Below are 17940 nucleotides of genomic sequence, written 5' to 3'. Positions count from 1 at the left end.
TCCATGAGAGAGAAATTTAATTTCCAGATAACGAGAAGACAGAAGGAGCCTCACATTGAGCTCCTGTCTGCGGATATCAAATCAAGTTGCTTCATTTGAATAAGACAAGCGAGCAGGACAGAAAAGACAAGAGCTCATTGCGGAGTGTCATTATTTCCCCGCATCTGGATGCTCACCACAATGACAACACAAAACGCAGGAGGGATTTTAAGGTTAAACCAACTTTAAACACGGCACTACACACTTATGCACAGCCGCACACATACAGACAGGTTCTTACAAACCCCAACATTTGTTTCAAGATACTAGTAGTGAATTGACTTTCTTGTAATTCATTGGACAACTGATCATTGGTTAAAAGCAAAATTGTACTAATTATATTTAGATGCTAGAGCTCAATAACTGGAACGTGGCTCATATTTGTTTCCTGTTCTTAAACTTAAAGAGCAGCTGCACCACAGGCGTGTTGAAATGGTACAAGATGACATCTCTGAAGCCTCATTTTGTTTTGTAGACAATAAAATGGTTCAGGGTTGAAACCGTTGCATCACAAAAAAGACAGAATCAGAAACCTTTCAGACGTTTGCTTGATAATTCTTTTTTTCCTTGTGAAATACTGGATAAATTAACTTTTTAGGGCCTAAGGGAGCAGTACATGTGTACATAGAGGTAAAAAGAAACACAAGTTGAGAATCTATACAGACGTCACAGAATTTTTATTTATTTATCACTGATTCTGTGAGCAGCATTTATATCTCACAGCTTGTTAGCATGGAGCTAATTTTAGTTATTTTATACACCGTTGAGCAGTTTCATCAATTATAATGAATCAAATTTAAAAAATGTATTAGTCTCCAAAGTAACCATACCTAAATAAAACTAAATATAGATAGGACATTTAAACATTAATAATTACACAATAAATGTCATATTATTGTTTCATTTAAGTTTTAAGTCAGATTTTTCCTGAGAGAAGGTTGTGGTTTCAAACTAGATTTATGTTAATGTGTTAAACCTCCTCACTGTGTTTAACCAATGAACAGCAATACATCCATGGGTTTAACCCTAACTCTAAAACATCTCTTCTCCCGATGGCACCTTAACTGACTGTAGTTTCGTATGTATCAGGCCTGATGTGAACATTTATATGAAGATTTTAACATTTCCTATAAGTCAATATAAATAACTATCATTATAAATGTCATGTTATTGTTTCTTTTAAGTTTAAAAAACTGATTTTTGCTCCTCGGTAAAGATTCTGGTTTTAAACTAAGCAGAGATTGACAAACACTTGATAAACAACAAAACATTTGAGAAATCTGAGGTAGATGACGTAATATACCTCCTCACAATTAGCATTATATCAATATACATTGGACTTTTGTTGTATCGCTAAAAAAAGAAAATTAGACTGTGATAATTATTAGTTTTACTGTCCAACCCAATTTCTTTTTATGCTTTAAATATTCGTGTGACGCTTCAGATTTATCCTGTGACCCTTTCAAGGGCCCTGACGCTCGTGTTGGGAGCCTGGGAGAAGATGAAATGGAAAGACGTGTCGTTAACGTAATGCAACCCAAAGTAAATGGAGCATGACTGACACATAAAAGCTACTTAGAGAGAGATTAATCCATGACACAAAATTATCACCCTCTCCTGCTGATGGCATGTTAACTGACTGTGGTGTCATGTGTATCAGGAGCCGGGCAGAGGAAGAGGAGGAGGAAGAGGCTGCCTCACTGTCACACACACACACACACACACTCATTGAGAAGAAGGACATGGTGTGGAGCTGTCATCATGACACACACACACACACACACACACACACACACACACACACACAGGGGGAAGTAAGCCCTGAGGCAGCTGGTGTGCTGCTTCAGATAATAGAGCATATCAACTCCACTTTCCTGGAGCAAACAAGCAGCTCAACAGTCCAAACACCACCAACACCAACCATCATCCACCACCAACACCACCTCCGTGCACACACACACGCGCACACACTCCTCTGGATGTGGATGATTTCAGCTATAAACGCAGTAAAAGGTGTGTGTGTGTGTGTGTGTGTGTGTGTGTGTGTGTGTGTGTGTGTGTGTGTGTGTGTGTGTGTGTGTGTGTGTGTGTGTGTGTGTGTGTGTGGTGGAGCTTGTAGTTGGCCATGGTGGTGGAGGTGGTGGACAGTGTGGATGTGACAGCGCGCAGCCTGCGATACACGAGAAGTGGAGGAAAAGCTCCACAGCCGAGAAACGAGTCTGAAACACCCGGACATCCTCGATCGATGTCGGCGTGCGTTTCCGCGAGGAGCCGCTGGTTGATATCAATAATAACCATCGTGAATCATTATTGTGATTATCATTATTATGAGTACAAGCTACAGCCCGAGTAGTTACACGCAGCCTACACGCACCGACCCCCCCCCCCTTCTCTCCAACTGTGACGGACCACAGCCGCGGATCGTCGTTACCTTTCCGTGCGGGTCCGAATCCAGAAAAAAAGCATCGGCGTCCGCGTCCTGAGCCGCTTCCCTCGGTCAGTTTCCACGCGGCGGGGCGGTGGAGCTGCAGAGGGATCCGCGGAGCGAGCAGCCCACGGTAGCTGGAGACATGGTGAACAAATCGGTGAGCGGTGACCTACTTCCGAAGTGGCATGCTGGAGATAATATCCATGCGCTGCCTGCATTCACATGCACCGGGACATCCCTGCGTGATCCTCCTGCAGGGACTAAACTCTGTCTCCAGTCAAACACTTCGCAGTATTCTTCAATATCCAGCGTGTCCTGCAGTGTGTCTTAAAATATATCAATATAAGATCAATTATTGGAATATTTGAGGTTTATTTTGGCACCCAGAGGCCAAAAAAAAAAAAACCTCCTCCCAATAAGATTACTTCTTAAAAATAGAGACATCAACTAAACCTTTCAGTGATATAGTGAGGGACATTATTATTTGTATTATTAGCTGTGTGAGATAATTAACAGCACAATGGTTGCTTACAGTAAAAAGTAGAGCTGTGTTGTATTAGGATGCAACTGTGAAATATCTTTAAACTGTCTAATTACTATTAATATAGTCTATGAGCCCATACAGTAACATGTACAACCATAGAATAAAGTACTTCATTCTTCCCAACCTAATAAAGAGGCAAATAAGGAAGTAATATTGAAAATAAGCCGTAAACTATGATGAATAATACACAGGTTGCCTGCTATAAAACAGTAGAGCTATATAATATTAAACTACAACAATACAATCACTTTAAACTGTCTAATCACTACATATTGAAACATAACAGAAGTGACACCACTGTGCACTGTGCATACAGTGAGCCTTATGTAGAAAATAAGCTGTAAACTAAGATGAATAATACACTTGTTGCCTACTATACAAAGCAGAGCTCCTGTGGGAGTTATCATATGAGAATAGTACCGTAAAATAACTTTAAACTCACTGAATTCCCTATTGAAATATAACAGAGGTATTTCTGTGCATAAAACACACTCTAATGAGCAATAAAATAATCATTGTGATTTATAAAATAACAGTCAACCCACTAATGACTTCATAACATAAACAATCGATGGATACATTACATTATATTCTCCTCCTAATAGTAAGGAAAATAAATAAAATAAGCATCAAACTCTTCTGAATAAAACACAGATACCTTTCATGAGAAAGAGCCAACTAGGTCCTTATTAAGGATGATGATGGCAGGCGACTGCACGACCACTTAAACTCACTATATTGAAATCCATATGGTGATATAGAAGAACAATTAAGATGATTATAAATAAGATAATTATGTAAATAGCATAATTAAGTCCATCTATGTGCAGTTTACATTATTATTGACACTATTATGCGAGTGCACTGAATAGCTCTAGATTTTGGACACGTAAAGAGGTCTCATTGGGCTTTTGTTAGTATTTGATGACATTTAAATCAAGAAATCATAGATTAATCAATAATGTAAATGGGAGCTGTAGCCCTAGAATTAACACTATAAAACATGATTGACTTCATCATAAAGTCATGGAGCACACGCAGTCCCAGTGCAACAGCGACATAAAAGTTATTAAGTATACGATCACTGTCAAGTCACTAATGAGCACTACATCAAATATATGAATCCCTAAAGGAATATTCCACTGTTTTCCCCCTCATCAGATAAATGACAGTAGAAAATAGAAGCATGTTTCCCTCTTAATTAGTCTCATTTACTGTATCCTCTTCTCTTAATGACACATGCAATCTAATAATATGGATGAGCGATCTGTCCCAGCTCCTCATTTATAAGCCGGCTTCTGATAAGATCGGCCTGTTGTGTCACACACACAAAAACACACACATGCAGTCGATGATGACTGCTCAGCTCCATGGACTCCCTCAGTGGGTGTTCAATTTACAAGAAAACTTCAATATCTGCTCCAAGCAGCAGTTTCCGTCTTTTAACAACAAACCGATTTGGAGAGGCACTTGGTAATCAATTTAGTGTGAAGTCAGAATCAAGCTTTACTGGAATAAATGCAGATTGTCCTCACTGCCGTCAGTTTTACACTGTGTAATTAACAGCTGTAAACGAGCCGAGTGTGTTGAGTTAATGAGGCATGAGCAGCGAACCAAGCTGAGGGAGTGTAGACTGCTGAGCGCTGACCTGCTCTGCAATAAACACACTCTGCAACGCACTGCAGAGAGACGACCGCAACGACTGAACGCCTCCCGCAAGCAGGAAGCACTCACCCACTCACTCATATCTCTTTTACACCAAGTAGACAGGGTTTTTATTTTTTATCCATGGACCCATCCGCTAAAAAAAAGAAAAGAAAAGACGATTGACTCCTTTCCCATTGCCCGGTGCGTCATGTTCAACCTCATGGATGCACCAAAAGCTGAGCTGCTCTGTCTCCTCTCATGCTCACCCGTTTGTCATTTTTCCATCGATGCTGATGGGAGCCAGAGCCGATAAAAAACCTGAGTAGTGCAGAGTCATTTGACCCGGGAGTGAATTCTGATTGTGTCCATTCCCACTGCAGACAAAAGCCAGATGTTGGCAGGTGTTAGTGGGTTTTTTGACCAGTGGAAAAAGGGCTTCACCAACTCCCTCACCCACTCCCTCACCCACTCAGGCTACATCCACACTTCTATGTTTTCATTTGAAAGAGATCAACTCTGCTTCAGACACGCCTGGCGTCCACACTACTCCAGAGTGGTCAGAGCCAGCAAAATGGAGAAAAATGGAAACACTGCTGGCCACGTTTTAGTTTGGAAACTCCGCGGCCACGTTTTTATTCTGAATGGACAGAAATGTTTAGAAACAATGACGTAGACGCTCAAAACCGCTTGCTGATTTGGTCTTTTCAGTTGTGACGGAGCCATCGCTGATTCGTTAGGCTCCCATCACATGACTCCGTGCCAGAAGAAAACAACCAAGCATTATCCTTGGCTTCCAGTGTCGAACACAACATGGTTAATTACAAGTGTTGCTGACATTGTTGTCTTTGCTATTGTGCAGTTAAATGCTGCAACAACTGCTTACATGCAAAGGAGACAAGCTTGTATTCGAGCAATCTGTGCAAACAAGCCCAGTGTAGGTGAGTGGCTACATGGTTTTCAGTTACAGAGCCAAACTTCTTGTGAGAATGTTTTATCATGGTATGGATGTAGCCTCACTCAGTGACTTACTGACTCACTCAGTCACTCACACTACAGACATAGAGCAGATGTGTAAAATTGCTGTGCGCTCATGTGTTCATTTTGTCCTCACTACTGGAGATATTTAATACTTCCTCATCCAGCGTTGAAACAACTTGTTGTATTCAACCTGAGGGGAGCAGAAAAAGCTGTGAACACAAACACAACACTTCCAAGTGTATATGTCGAACTTGTTAGCAGAGAAATTTGCTCATTATACGTCTGCCAGACACAGAACATACATAAACATTCATTTGAAGTTGTGCTTCTGGCAACCTGTCCAACATCCGCTCTCCCTTTAGCTCTGGTTCTCGTCTCTACCAGCTTCGTGCCAACATTATACTGAGAGAGCAGTAAGACTGAGCCAAGACATGAACAGTGGCGATGGTTACCTTCAACAATGAGGTTTGTTGGGTCATTTTCCTGTCAGCGTGATAACACAAAAACCACAGAACGGATTTCCATGAAATTCCGTTGAAGGATGAGACATGAAGAAATAACTTTCTGGCTAAAGAAAGGCTTTTTTAATCACCATCGTTGAAATTACAGGATATTTTGACAATATGAGGCATATTTTGACATTTTCATAGATTCCCATGCCCGTGGAACAAATGGATCTTGATTATGGAAAATTAGGCATATTTAGGGAACAGATATCTGTTAGTGTGTGCAATCTGGTGCAGCATGAATATAACGGGCTTGTTGGGCCTTTGCGGTGGTACGTGCTCTATTGAATTCCAGGTAAGACTGAGGGAGGCAAAATGGAAGGAACACTGAGTAGATAGTGAGAAAATAGTCGTTATATCAGAGAAAACACAACATTACAAATTTGACCAACAGTTTCCTTAATGGGGATCAGGTACATGAGGGAAATCTAACCTGTTCAATTGCTGAGGGAGACCATACTGTCCTGGTTTAACATGACTGCATTACTTAAGAGTTGTGGTACGTTGTATTGTCTTAGTTTGCTCTCGACCATCTTCATCACAGATGCATCCAAACTGATCTACATTTGGTCGTTTATCTTGCCCCAGAAAGCCTCATCTGAGGGATATCTTCACTGTGGATGATGAATTTGTCATTCTGAATGTAGAGACGGCGTCGTGGTGAGCAAAATAACACTATGATACTTTATTGATCCTTTCCTCCACTTGCCCCTGCTTGAAAAGTCACAGCTCAGATTCTGCTACAGAGCAGCCGCCCACAAGCTGCCAGGGCATCAGTGCACTGTAAACAAAAAGTTTACAAAAATATCCACTGCACGCTCTCGGACTGAGAGATTATTTATAGGAGGAGGTAACAGCTACAATGTTAAATCGGCTCTGTCCCTTTTAAAGATGTTTGAAGCAAAGCACTGGTTAGACTTACATTTTCTAAAGGCTATGACTATTTGAGGGAAGAAACAACACACCTTTTGCAAAACAAACATTGACTTCCTAAGAAATGACACTTTACCTTATTTAATTCTGTTAAATATGCTTCCTACAAGTGAGCGTAAAGCGCCAGGGTTCGTGGCTGGCTGCAGTACACGTCATAAATGCTGCCTCCTCAATGTAAGTGGATGGGACATGGCCAAAACTAAAGAGCCAAAGCACATGTCAAATACATTTTGCTCAAAGTTATTTATTGTCAGTTATTGCTTTTCCCAGTGTTGGTTTTTCTCAATAAATTTAGTTTCAATTTGATATTTAATAGTTTAAAAACAGGCTGAAACTTCATGATTGACAGCTGAGAGTGACTCATCATTGGTGGAGCCCCTGTATAGGCGGGACCACACTGCAGAGGCTCCATACCTAGAAAATACAGGTCTCAGGCACTTCCACATTGGCTTTACTTTCAGACCCATAATTTGTTGTATTTATTATTTTTATAAGTAATTGTTTTGTATATAGTCATCAGTTTTATTGTGGTCACTTTTTAAAATGGTGTAAAATGTGGAAACCACGTAACAGTGAAAAGAGTTCAGGAGCATTATAAAGAAAGTTTTTAGCTCTTGCTCGTGCTGTCAGACTCTTACTGCTCTAAAAAACAACACACTTTGCACAACCTGCTTAACTCCAAACAGCAGAAGGACACAATTAGTGACGAGATGGTGAACAGAGTGAAGCATTTAGCAGCTGAGGAGCCAGATACTCCCTCAGGATTTGGTAGAATCTAACAAGCAGAGCTAAAGGAGGGGGAATATTAGTCTTGGATTCACCAGATGATGAGAGATGACTCCAAATGGAGTCTGTACACAAATATATCAGCTCACAGGAAACATATTATGCTCACATTCAGGTTTATAACTAGAATTTGTGTTATTACTTGAAAAGTGTTACATGCAAGTTCAGAAAAAACACAACTTTCAATTTCTGCGGCTCCTCTTTTCAGCCTCTGTCTGAAACACTTGCTTTTGGAAAAACTGAAAAAGCATACTCCAAAGGATGCACGGTTACATATAAGCATTTAAAACCACCACTCAGCTCCTACAGGGCCGGCCGCAGCCTCAGGTAAAGGAACCCAGGACCAGACGAGGTGTTTCACATGAGGGTCAAAACCTTTGTGATTTCCCTCCTCATTGTCACCAACATCATCTTCTGATACAGCCAACAAAAATAGTAACTTTGTGAATCGGTCACTGCCTCTTGAACCATACCCCTCCTGGCTGCTGTGCTTGTGGTTACACACAACAATGTGTTAATGCACCAAAAATGCAACAAACATCCACTAAACCACTGTGGTTTGTGTAGCCACATTAAGGAAAGCAACAAGTAGCTCGACAGCGAATGTTTACAATCCAGTGGGAGAGGGCGAGAGGAGTTTAGCAAACGTCTTTACATTCATATTTATAATTTTACCTGATAATTCCTACATATAAAAGTGATCCAGTGAAGTGATTCATAAGGCCTGAAAACATGTGTATGTTGCCGAAGCCTTTTTAAACATGTGTGTAAACGTGTGACACAGAGAAGTGTTTGTGTCATGCATGGCTAATGGAAACAGTGTGATCCATGACTGCATGGGCTGTTTGTGCGATAACAACTTGTTCACACAACATAGTGTTTGTGTGGGTTAAACAACATTTGAAAGAAGAAAGTGTATAAATTGAAGACTGAAAAAATTTAAATTAAAAAAATAAATCACTGAACCACAGCATCATAGAGCACATGAGGGATTTTCCAGGGAAAATACATGAAAACAAACAGGACGCATAGTGATGACTCACAACTGAGACAGTGAAAAAGTGGGTGGAAGTCGATAAAATCAACACACACAAGTTAAAAACAGCCAAAAAGACAAAAGCATATCGCTTAAAAAAGCCTTTAAAAAAGGTTTGCGACTGAGCAGAGTAAGTAGTAAGCTGTTATTCCTTAGCGTCAGTGTGCAGCCTGCAGATGTAAAGATTATAGTTAAGCAGCACAGAGCAGATACTGGACAGGAAGTGTGATTATCTGCCTCTACTGTTCCTCTTCAAAGAGACGAGGCGAGGTGCCAGGCAGCCTGATGGGCAAAAACGACAGCGGAGGGGAGGAAGAAAAAAGGGAGAGAGAGGGGAGTCAGACAGAGAGAAATAGTGATGAAGACTGAAGTCAGAAAGATTGAAGCAGAGCACGAGAGCGGACGAGAGAGGAGAGGAGGATCTCACACCTCACATCTCAAAGACAAGAAAAAAACTTTTATTTTTTTCTACATGTGCCCTTCTGCTTTTCTTCGCTCGACAGTTCCTCTGAGATACAGTCGTTTGACACAGACTTTCTGAGGGAGCAGGAGCGAGAGAGGGAAGACGGCGATGGAGGGGAGGAGGAGGAGGAGGAGGAGGGTGGGGGGAATGAAAAGACAAGAGAGTGATGGATTGAAATAGCACAGAGAACGGAGACAGAGAGAGATTGTCGTCCTCATCATGAACAATGAGTCTCTGATAGGAGGAGGCCTCTCGCTGGATCATCAGCCCAAGTGAGGAAGGCGCGACGGGGAGGAGGCCGCCGTTCGCCCCCCCCTCTCCCACCTGCCAGGGACTCAGTCATGCTTTTAGCGTCTGCCAAACTGAAGGACTCTTGGTGCCGTGTGCTTTTCACTGAAGGAGCCTGACGTTTGTCAATCACACTGAGGGCTTCTGTTCTGTTGTGTTCAGCCTCAGCCAAACAGGCTTCAACGCCTCCCTCTCCACCAACACACACTCACGAACACACACTCTTTATTTCCCGTGTAAACAATCCCTGTGTGTGTGAGAAGTGAGCGAGACCCCGGCTCTGAAAGCTCCAACACCCAGTGCAGCTGTGGGCCGGCCGACAGCTGACGCCAGGCTGCGGGTCTCTGCTCTCTTTTCTCCTTCCTTTCCCCTAGAGCTTGGCCTCCTCCTCCTCCTTCTTCTATGTTTCCATGAAACAGACCTGTAATTTTCACAGCTGTGTCTTGGGCACTGAGCCAGGGTGAGTGAGGGAAAGAGAGACTGAGAGAGAGAAAGAGGGAGAGAAGGAGAGAGAGGTGGTGGCTAATGGCTTTTAGAGGACTACAGGCCCCAGCTTTGCTTTGCTAATCCTGGGCCGCTCACAATGCACTGCTTATTCAAACCAGACAAATACTCGGACAATCAAAAAAGATCAAGCTGGAAATCTTGTTAACATTATAAAATGTACACATCCAAAGTGAAATTCAAACTTCATTCCTCAGAGGTAAGTACACTTCATTTAAAACCAGCATCTTATTTTCATGGTTTGTCTTGGTTATAATGATGCTGTTATCAGCAAAGTGTCAGATGAAATCTGAGAATATCACCTCACCAAAGTCAGATCGGTGGTAACGAGGTCAAAAGCGTTGTCTGATAAAACCCTTTCACTCTGAGGTAAAACTGAAAAGTGAGCGCGCCAAAAATGACAGCAACTATCCCAAATTGAGGGAAAATCTATTTGCAATCAAAACTTAGTAAGTGTAGCAAGTTTCCATTCCCCTTCAGTTTCTCCTCCAAATAAGACTGAATAATACTTTTATTTTATAATACTTTTAATACTTTTTTTTGGTTTGGTTTGGTTTTTTTTTATTAACGTCGCCACTTTCCCAGATCTCAGCTGAGGTCGGATTACCCACAGGGCAAAGCAAGCATCTGTTCTCCACCTCCCGAACTACTCCAGGTTAAAGCTCCAGTGTTCAGCTGGTTTGGACGAATTTTAATGAATGTTTGCAAAGAAATTAAATCATTTAAACACAATACAGTAAATAACGAGATATGGGACCTTTGGTGTGTCCTGCTTCATTTGCTATATTGTAATGTCTGATTGGATGCATTCAGGTGCAGCACTGGGGGGTGGGCAACTGGCACTTTAGCAGCCAACACATCCACTGTAGTTATAAACAGAGGAAAATACAATGGAAGCATAAAATGATGCTTCACGCTGCATTTGCGTGTGTATTATGTGAGTAAAAGGCAACCAATATGCATCACAGATTTTTTTAAATATTTGTGAAAAATCATATCTCTGTGGAACACGCTGTTAAACTTCTTCAAACCCCAACAACAAACACCAACAAGGCAAAGAAACCTGAGAGGCATAACCTAGGGTGCGGAAAACCCTCAAAGCATTTCCTGCACCGCTTGTTTCTATTGGTTAATCTGGTTGCTTTCAGCGCACACTTCCTAAAGGACGACGTCTTAGATCAATGTTCCCAGTGGAAATTACACTCTTGACTTCATCATTACAGATTGTATGTTGCATATTCCTGAGTGGATGTGGGAGAAAATGGGGTTTCTAATTGGGAGCCTAACAGTTTATGTTTACCAGGGAGTACAGAGGCCCTTAAGGAAAAACTACACACGAGAAAGAAGGCACAAACATTCAGGGAAACGTGCTCCAAATGCAAATATGTGTTGTCCTTGTTTGTAAATCTGCTTTCAAACATAAACTAACATTTTCCAGAGGGGCTGCAATTGAGAACGCAAATGTCCGAGTCAGTTGCCAGGAAAATTCCCGGAACTTTATCTGTCAGCCCCCTAAAAAATAAAATTTCTGGGAAATATCCGACTGAGCCCATGTGAGAATACAGCAGGATGAAGGTCCAAAACATTCACAGGGAGCGAGTGGGCGAACTGGAAGAATGCAAATATCTCAGGATGAATAGAGTTGTCATCTTGGACTGACAACGAGATTTAAGAGCTTTTGTTGATGAGAGCCGACGCCGGAATCGAAATGCTGTAAACAAAAACACTGTGATTTCAGCAGAATCCTCCTGCATTCTCGACCCAGGCACTTCACCTTCGCCTGAATGTTCCTGAAATTTTGTGAACGCTGCTGTCCTGCACAATCTCCTACTGTGTTCTTCAGGAGTGACAAAGGCTTTTGTGTTTTTTGTAGCATCAGTTGTATTTCAGGAGTTGGAGCCTGTTCCCCTTAATGTTTGTCCTTTCATTTATGCTTGCACAATATTACAATATAGCCGTTTTCAGACATGAACTCTGAGGAATGTCCACACAACAGGAGGAGATTCTTTGCTGAGATGCGATCACAACAACACAGAAATCTCCTGAGACATCAGATGAGTAGTGCAGCATGGACATTTCTACTGCAGAGATCCCAAAATCCACAGTTTCTACTAGGGGGGCAGCAGTAGAAAGTTTGGAGAATGTTTGCAGCAATTGTCTCAGACATTTGCATTCTCAGGATAATTTCAGAAGATTAACCAGCAGATTAACCAGAGGGCAGTGCATGTCTGAAAGCAGCTTCAAACTTCAGTCAGCTTGGATATTTGAGATTCTCTGCATTTATAAAAACAGATACAGCTCCAAAAATCATGCAAACCCAGCCCAAACCAAGTCAGTGACTGTGTTGCAGCTGAAGCTTCTGAAAAATGGAGCATATATCAATGACTGACGGCAGTAGTTGGAAAAGTTACATAAAAGAAGACAGTTTGTACTGAGAGGCATCCAAACAAATCAAACCCAATGAGCTGCTGACTTCCTGTTAGATAATATTTAACATCACTCTGAGGAGCGCTACGCTCTGATGATGACAAGAAAAATGGGACATATCCTGTCTTTGTTCATACTAATATATACTTTTATGTCTTATTTTGTAGGACGAGAAGAATAAAAAATATTTAGTTGGTCACATATCTGGTTGTATTGTAGACACTGCTGGAGTTTCTTCTGACCACATGTAGCCTGTATCTGAGTAGGAAGTATTTGTCTCCACTGGGACAGCAGGGAGGAGGAGGACGCTGTGTTTGGGTGACATGAAGCACATTCCCCTCCTCTTCCTCCTCTTTCTCCTCCTCCTCTATCCTGCCATAACAAGACACTTCTTCAGTATTAATAGGATTATGTGCAGGATTGATATTCAGCTTCACGGCTCGCGTGTGGCCGCTGCGCCTCCATTCAACACGCTGCCATGACAGGCCTGTCAAGGTGGGCTGTGGAGAACTGACTGGACACAAATACAACCACGACCTCCACACACCGAAGCTCTATTGTCTCTGCCTCTCTGTTCACTGTTTTTACAAACATCGTTATGCAGAGGAACTCATCAGGCAACTTGTATTCCATGTGCGTTATTACATCCCAGTCTTGTCAGAGCCTGTGTTTTCCAGGAGCAGCTGAGCAACCTTTGCACAAATATGATGTTTAGGTTTTTAATCCAAATAAGACGGTGAGTAAAACTCTATTTTTTAGTCATAAATCATATAAAGTTTGTCCAACACAGGTTTGTTTTGTTGGAAGATGTCATGTTTGCCTGTAGCAGAGTGAAAATATGAGTAAAAGTCTGCTTAAGTTTACAGCGACTTCACTAAATCACTTAATCCTGCACTTTATTTAGACATGTCTGTTTTATAATTTGAGCTTTTATATTGTTTCTATAGTTCTGACCTTTTATATTGTTTTTCTGTTTTTAACGCATCTGATCTACACTTTAATTCTTCTTTTATTTCTGTGAAACACAATGAATGACCTCTCTTGATGTCACCATGTGCTGTAAAACTGTAAATTTGCCTTGCCTTGATCAGAAGTAGAAAATGTCTGTATGCTGATGGCTCATGCCAGTGTTAAACTAATGTGTTTTATATTACACCCTGACCGACACAGCAGTTAGCACACATAATATCAATATGAGCCTTTCACTGACATATTGGTATCAGTGTTTATTTGCCCACATGCACTGATTTGAAACCTTTATTTCACAGAATATATGTTGCAATGCAAGATGTGGATTCATGTTCACAGTTTACAGTAAACATGTATTTTCTTATTTCAAGTTCTATGGTTGTATTTGGATTTTTTTTAAAAATGTATACTAGTTTACAATTAAGTTTAAAGTTGAACTGTAAAATATCAAGCTTCAATTGCATTTCTTTATCGAAATGGTTTGATGACAATATCTTAGGAATCATTGCCAATTATTTTCTTAATAATTATATTGCGCTCTCTTATATTGGAGTCGGCCGCCAAAAATCCTTATCAGTCCACATCGGCTCTATCTCAAATATATATTAACAGATGTAAAACGTTTAATCAGGTTATAAAGGAGCTAATTCTAACTATCCTATATAGTTCTGGTAACAATGCAATGTTATTTATAAGCACTACATATGTTTTTAGAATAAATGTCATGAACAATATTTCTCTTTAAAAGAAGTGGAGTGATAGTGTCCAGTAACAAAAAGTGGAAATACTCAACTTTAACACTGGTATATTAACGATATCAAGGATTATTGCAATATAATTTTAGCAATATCACAAAAGTCCAATATATATATTGATCTATATATATATATATATATTATAGATTGTGTGAGCTCGGTGAGGAGATACAACACATAATGATCTACAGCTCAGATATGTAAAGTGTTATTCTCTGTCCATAAAGAATCACTCAGGAGCAGAAATCAGTCTTTACACTTAAAATACACAATAATGTGACATTTATGGTGATAATCGTCATCATCGACCTCTGTATCATTTTTGGCCACGTTGTCCAGTCCTCACATGCAGGCTTGTGTTTCCAGTAACTCTAGCCCCCAACAAAACAAACAAGCATCGAACACAAAGTAACTCCTCAGCAGAGTGGAGCCTCTCACTCACTCACTCATACACGAGCTGCTCGTGTGACATTTTCCACGATCACGAGCTGAGTCTGAGCTCGATTTCCACCTGCACGACACACACACACACACACACACACACACACACACACACACACACACACACACACACACACACACACACACACACACAGGGCTGACATATCCTCGTGTTATTACAGATCAGCAGTAGAAGTTACAGGATCAGTGTGTGTGTGTGTGTGTGTGTGTGTGTGTGTGTGTGTGTGTGTGTGTGTGTGTGTGTGTGTGTGTGTGTGTGTGTGTGGCTGCCACATTGTTCCAGCAGCTGCAGCCTCATCGCTCGATCCTGTCCTGACACTTTCAGTTTTACACGGTGGGAGTTGAAGGCAGATCCAGACTCTTACCTTCCCGGAGACCGAACTCAAGCCGGGGCTCGATGGTTCTGAGAGAAGACGGATCACTTCCACAGGACGAGGGGGAGATGCGTCAGGTGTACACTTCCCTCGAGTGGAGGAGGAAAACACAGTGGAAGCAGACTCATGTTGAGTTGATCGACCGAAGCCTTTTCTCTCTGTGTTCACTCCGAACTGCGCAGCTCCGTGCGCCGCGCGTAAAAACCCCACTTTAATCCACGATCCCGGCGCGAAGGGTAAGGAGAGGCGTCCTCCTGCAAACTACCAGCGACTTCAGCGTGTTTTTACATAACAGCATCATCCGCTTTTTATGTTGACGCATCAAGTAGCGAAAACATGGAGTTTCTTAAAGGGCCACGGACGTCCACATGTCACCGTGGGCCGGCAGCAGAGCCGCCCCTGCTGTGGCTGACAGATGGCTTTCACCTCGTTAATGTCTCTAAGCCCCCCTGCCTCTCGCACTTGTGTTCACCCCGGTGGAGAGACACACAGCCCGGCTCTGCTGCTCCTCTGCTCCGGCCTCAGTGAGCTGGTCTGCGGGGAGAAGCTGCAGCTCCGAGCGAAAACCTGCTCGGACATGTGACTGAGAGCTGTCTGCTGCTGGAGCACTGTGTTGCTGGTCCGTCTAAAGTCAAAGTTACTTTCACACTCACACATGCTGAGTGGTGCAAATGCAAATTATTGGTGATGTGGACTTCTTGATCAGTATTCACTGTTCAGGAAGTGGTCATCACATATTAGCTGCCATGATTACACCCTCCTGTCCTAGTTAAACTATACTATACTATACTATACTATACTAACATGATATTATAAAACACAATATATCACAACATAAAACATTTTAACACAACATAACACAACATAATACAGTTTAACAGAACATAACACAATATAACAGCACAGCACATTATAATGTAATAAAATAAAATACAGAGATGATAAATAAAGGCATATGTCTTTCATATAAGAGAAACCAAATGAATAGAGGGTTATGATTAGATAGATAGATAGATACTTTATTGATCCCGAAGGAAATCCAAGCATCCAGTATGATGTGTCTGTGTGAGTGAAGTGAGACGTGTACAACATTAGCAGGCATCTGACAAACACGTAACATGACTGAGACTTTCACTAATCACACATGGCTGCTGATACTACACGTGTTTTCCATGTTTACCATTTCATCTGCACCCATTTGTCAGCACTCACCTGCTTACTTATATTTTCTTATGCAGAATATGAAAGTTATCATTGCTCCATTTTCTAATAAAACACCTATATAGCGCCTATATATTGAACTCTATATAGATCAGTGAGCTTTGGAGTTGTATACGATACCTTTGATTGGAGTTTATCTTTTCTGATGTGTGATAATGAAGCCATATAGTGAAAATACATTATTAAATACCTGTGGGTTTTCTATAGTAGGTCAGGACGTCTGTATATTTATATACCAACAAATCATTAGTGAAAGGATTTCATCCATCAAAGTTAAATGATATAAAATGTTATGTCTATGAATATATATATATTTATATATATATAAAATATATATATTTTTAGAATTGGGGCAGAGATTTAGTTCTTATCGTGGATCTATGAATCCATTAGTTACAACTTTAAAACTCTTAATGAGTTATGATACATGTGTGATATTAGAGGTGTGCATATACAGCACATGTATTTATTACTGGTCAAGTTCCAATGAGGCATCACTAAGCAGAATTAAAAATAACTTTTGCGCTGTGATGTCACATATCCATGATCCATCTCTGTTCACCTTCTGTCAGAACCTGGTATATGTTTAAAGTTGTACTAATCATCCTCATGGGCTGTTCCACTGCCTGATCTTGTGAGACAAGGTTACACAGCATCCAACAAACATGAGTGTTTTGCGATAATGACACACATGAACTTCAGACTGCTTATTGTAAAATGGAAAACCTCCAGTTGACAATGAGGCATTCAGTTTGAACCTCTCCCCTAAAGGGAGGAGCACTTCCTGCTTAATATAGAGCCAAACAGCCAAGAGTCACACACACACACACACGCACATACCCCCCCTCCACACACACACACTCACATACAGCAGCTTTACTCACTCACATGTGAATGCACAATCTGGAAACCAACATGTTATTTGCTCTGTAATAACTTATTACGGATAAATTAAATAAAGGATCCACCTGCAGAAAGTGGTGAGTGATGAGTTTAAAAACCCTTAATTCTACATAAATAAATACACAGAATGGATTTAATTTTACACAAAGTAATAATTCTTATATGTATTTTCACATTTTGTAACTGTAGAGTCAATTTGTTCTGATAAGAGACAAAAAGAAAGAAATCTGATTGGTTCTGTTTGAACGTCTGTGCAAAGTGAGTGCTGTGCCACAGGTGCTGCGATGATCTGTATCATCCTTCATCTTGTCATTGTGTTGTTGATGAGTGAATGAGCCACCTGCCACTTCAGAACAGGAGGCTGACGTCTCTGAAGACATCTGAGGTGTCGGGACAAGTAAACAAGTAAATTTGGCGTTTTGCTCGATGTCAGTGTCAAAAAAAGAGAGAAGATAGAAAAAGAGGGAAACTCTGTCTGTTCAATCAATTTACATTTTTTTCTTTTGCTTGGTAATTCAGTTGATTGAGTCTTTATTCGTTCTTAGAGTTAAAATAAATATCAAAAATTAACTGAAAACAGCCATGAAACTAGCCAAGGTCCAACAGTCCAATTTAATCAAGCTGCACACTCATAGAAATCTATTCCCTTAATATGCCAAGAAACATGAATTATTACT

General features: G+C 40.9%; 1 protein-coding gene and 1 long non-coding RNA gene across 3 annotated transcripts in view; one reads left to right on the top strand and one right to left on the bottom strand.

The window, feature by feature from the left end:
* Positions 1-16208, bottom strand: part of bahd1 (bromo adjacent homology domain containing 1) — a 33576-nt gene extending 17368 nt beyond the window's left edge. The window contains exon 1 of one of the 2 annotated variants that reach the window (XM_020085236.2): positions 15131-16208. The gene's annotated coding sequence lies outside the window, so the exon portion shown is untranslated. Of the gene's footprint in view, positions 1-2470; positions 2695-15130 lie in introns of those variants that run through there. The other variant, XM_020085237.2, reaches the window with a different exon arrangement.
* On the top strand, positions 2850-17337 carry LOC138412341 (uncharacterized). Its single transcript, XR_011244778.1, has 2 exons — positions 2850-13315; positions 15052-17337. It is a non-coding gene; the product is annotated as an uncharacterized lncRNA (long non-coding RNA).
* The last annotated feature ends 603 nt before the right edge of the window (positions 17338-17940 follow it).

Source organism: Paralichthys olivaceus, chromosome 12, assembly GCF_024713975.1.
Source record: "Paralichthys olivaceus isolate ysfri-2021 chromosome 12, ASM2471397v2, whole genome shotgun sequence".
Taxonomy (NCBI): Eukaryota; Metazoa; Chordata; class Actinopteri; order Pleuronectiformes; family Paralichthyidae; genus Paralichthys; species Paralichthys olivaceus.
This window is presented reverse-complemented; position numbering and strand designations above follow the sequence as displayed.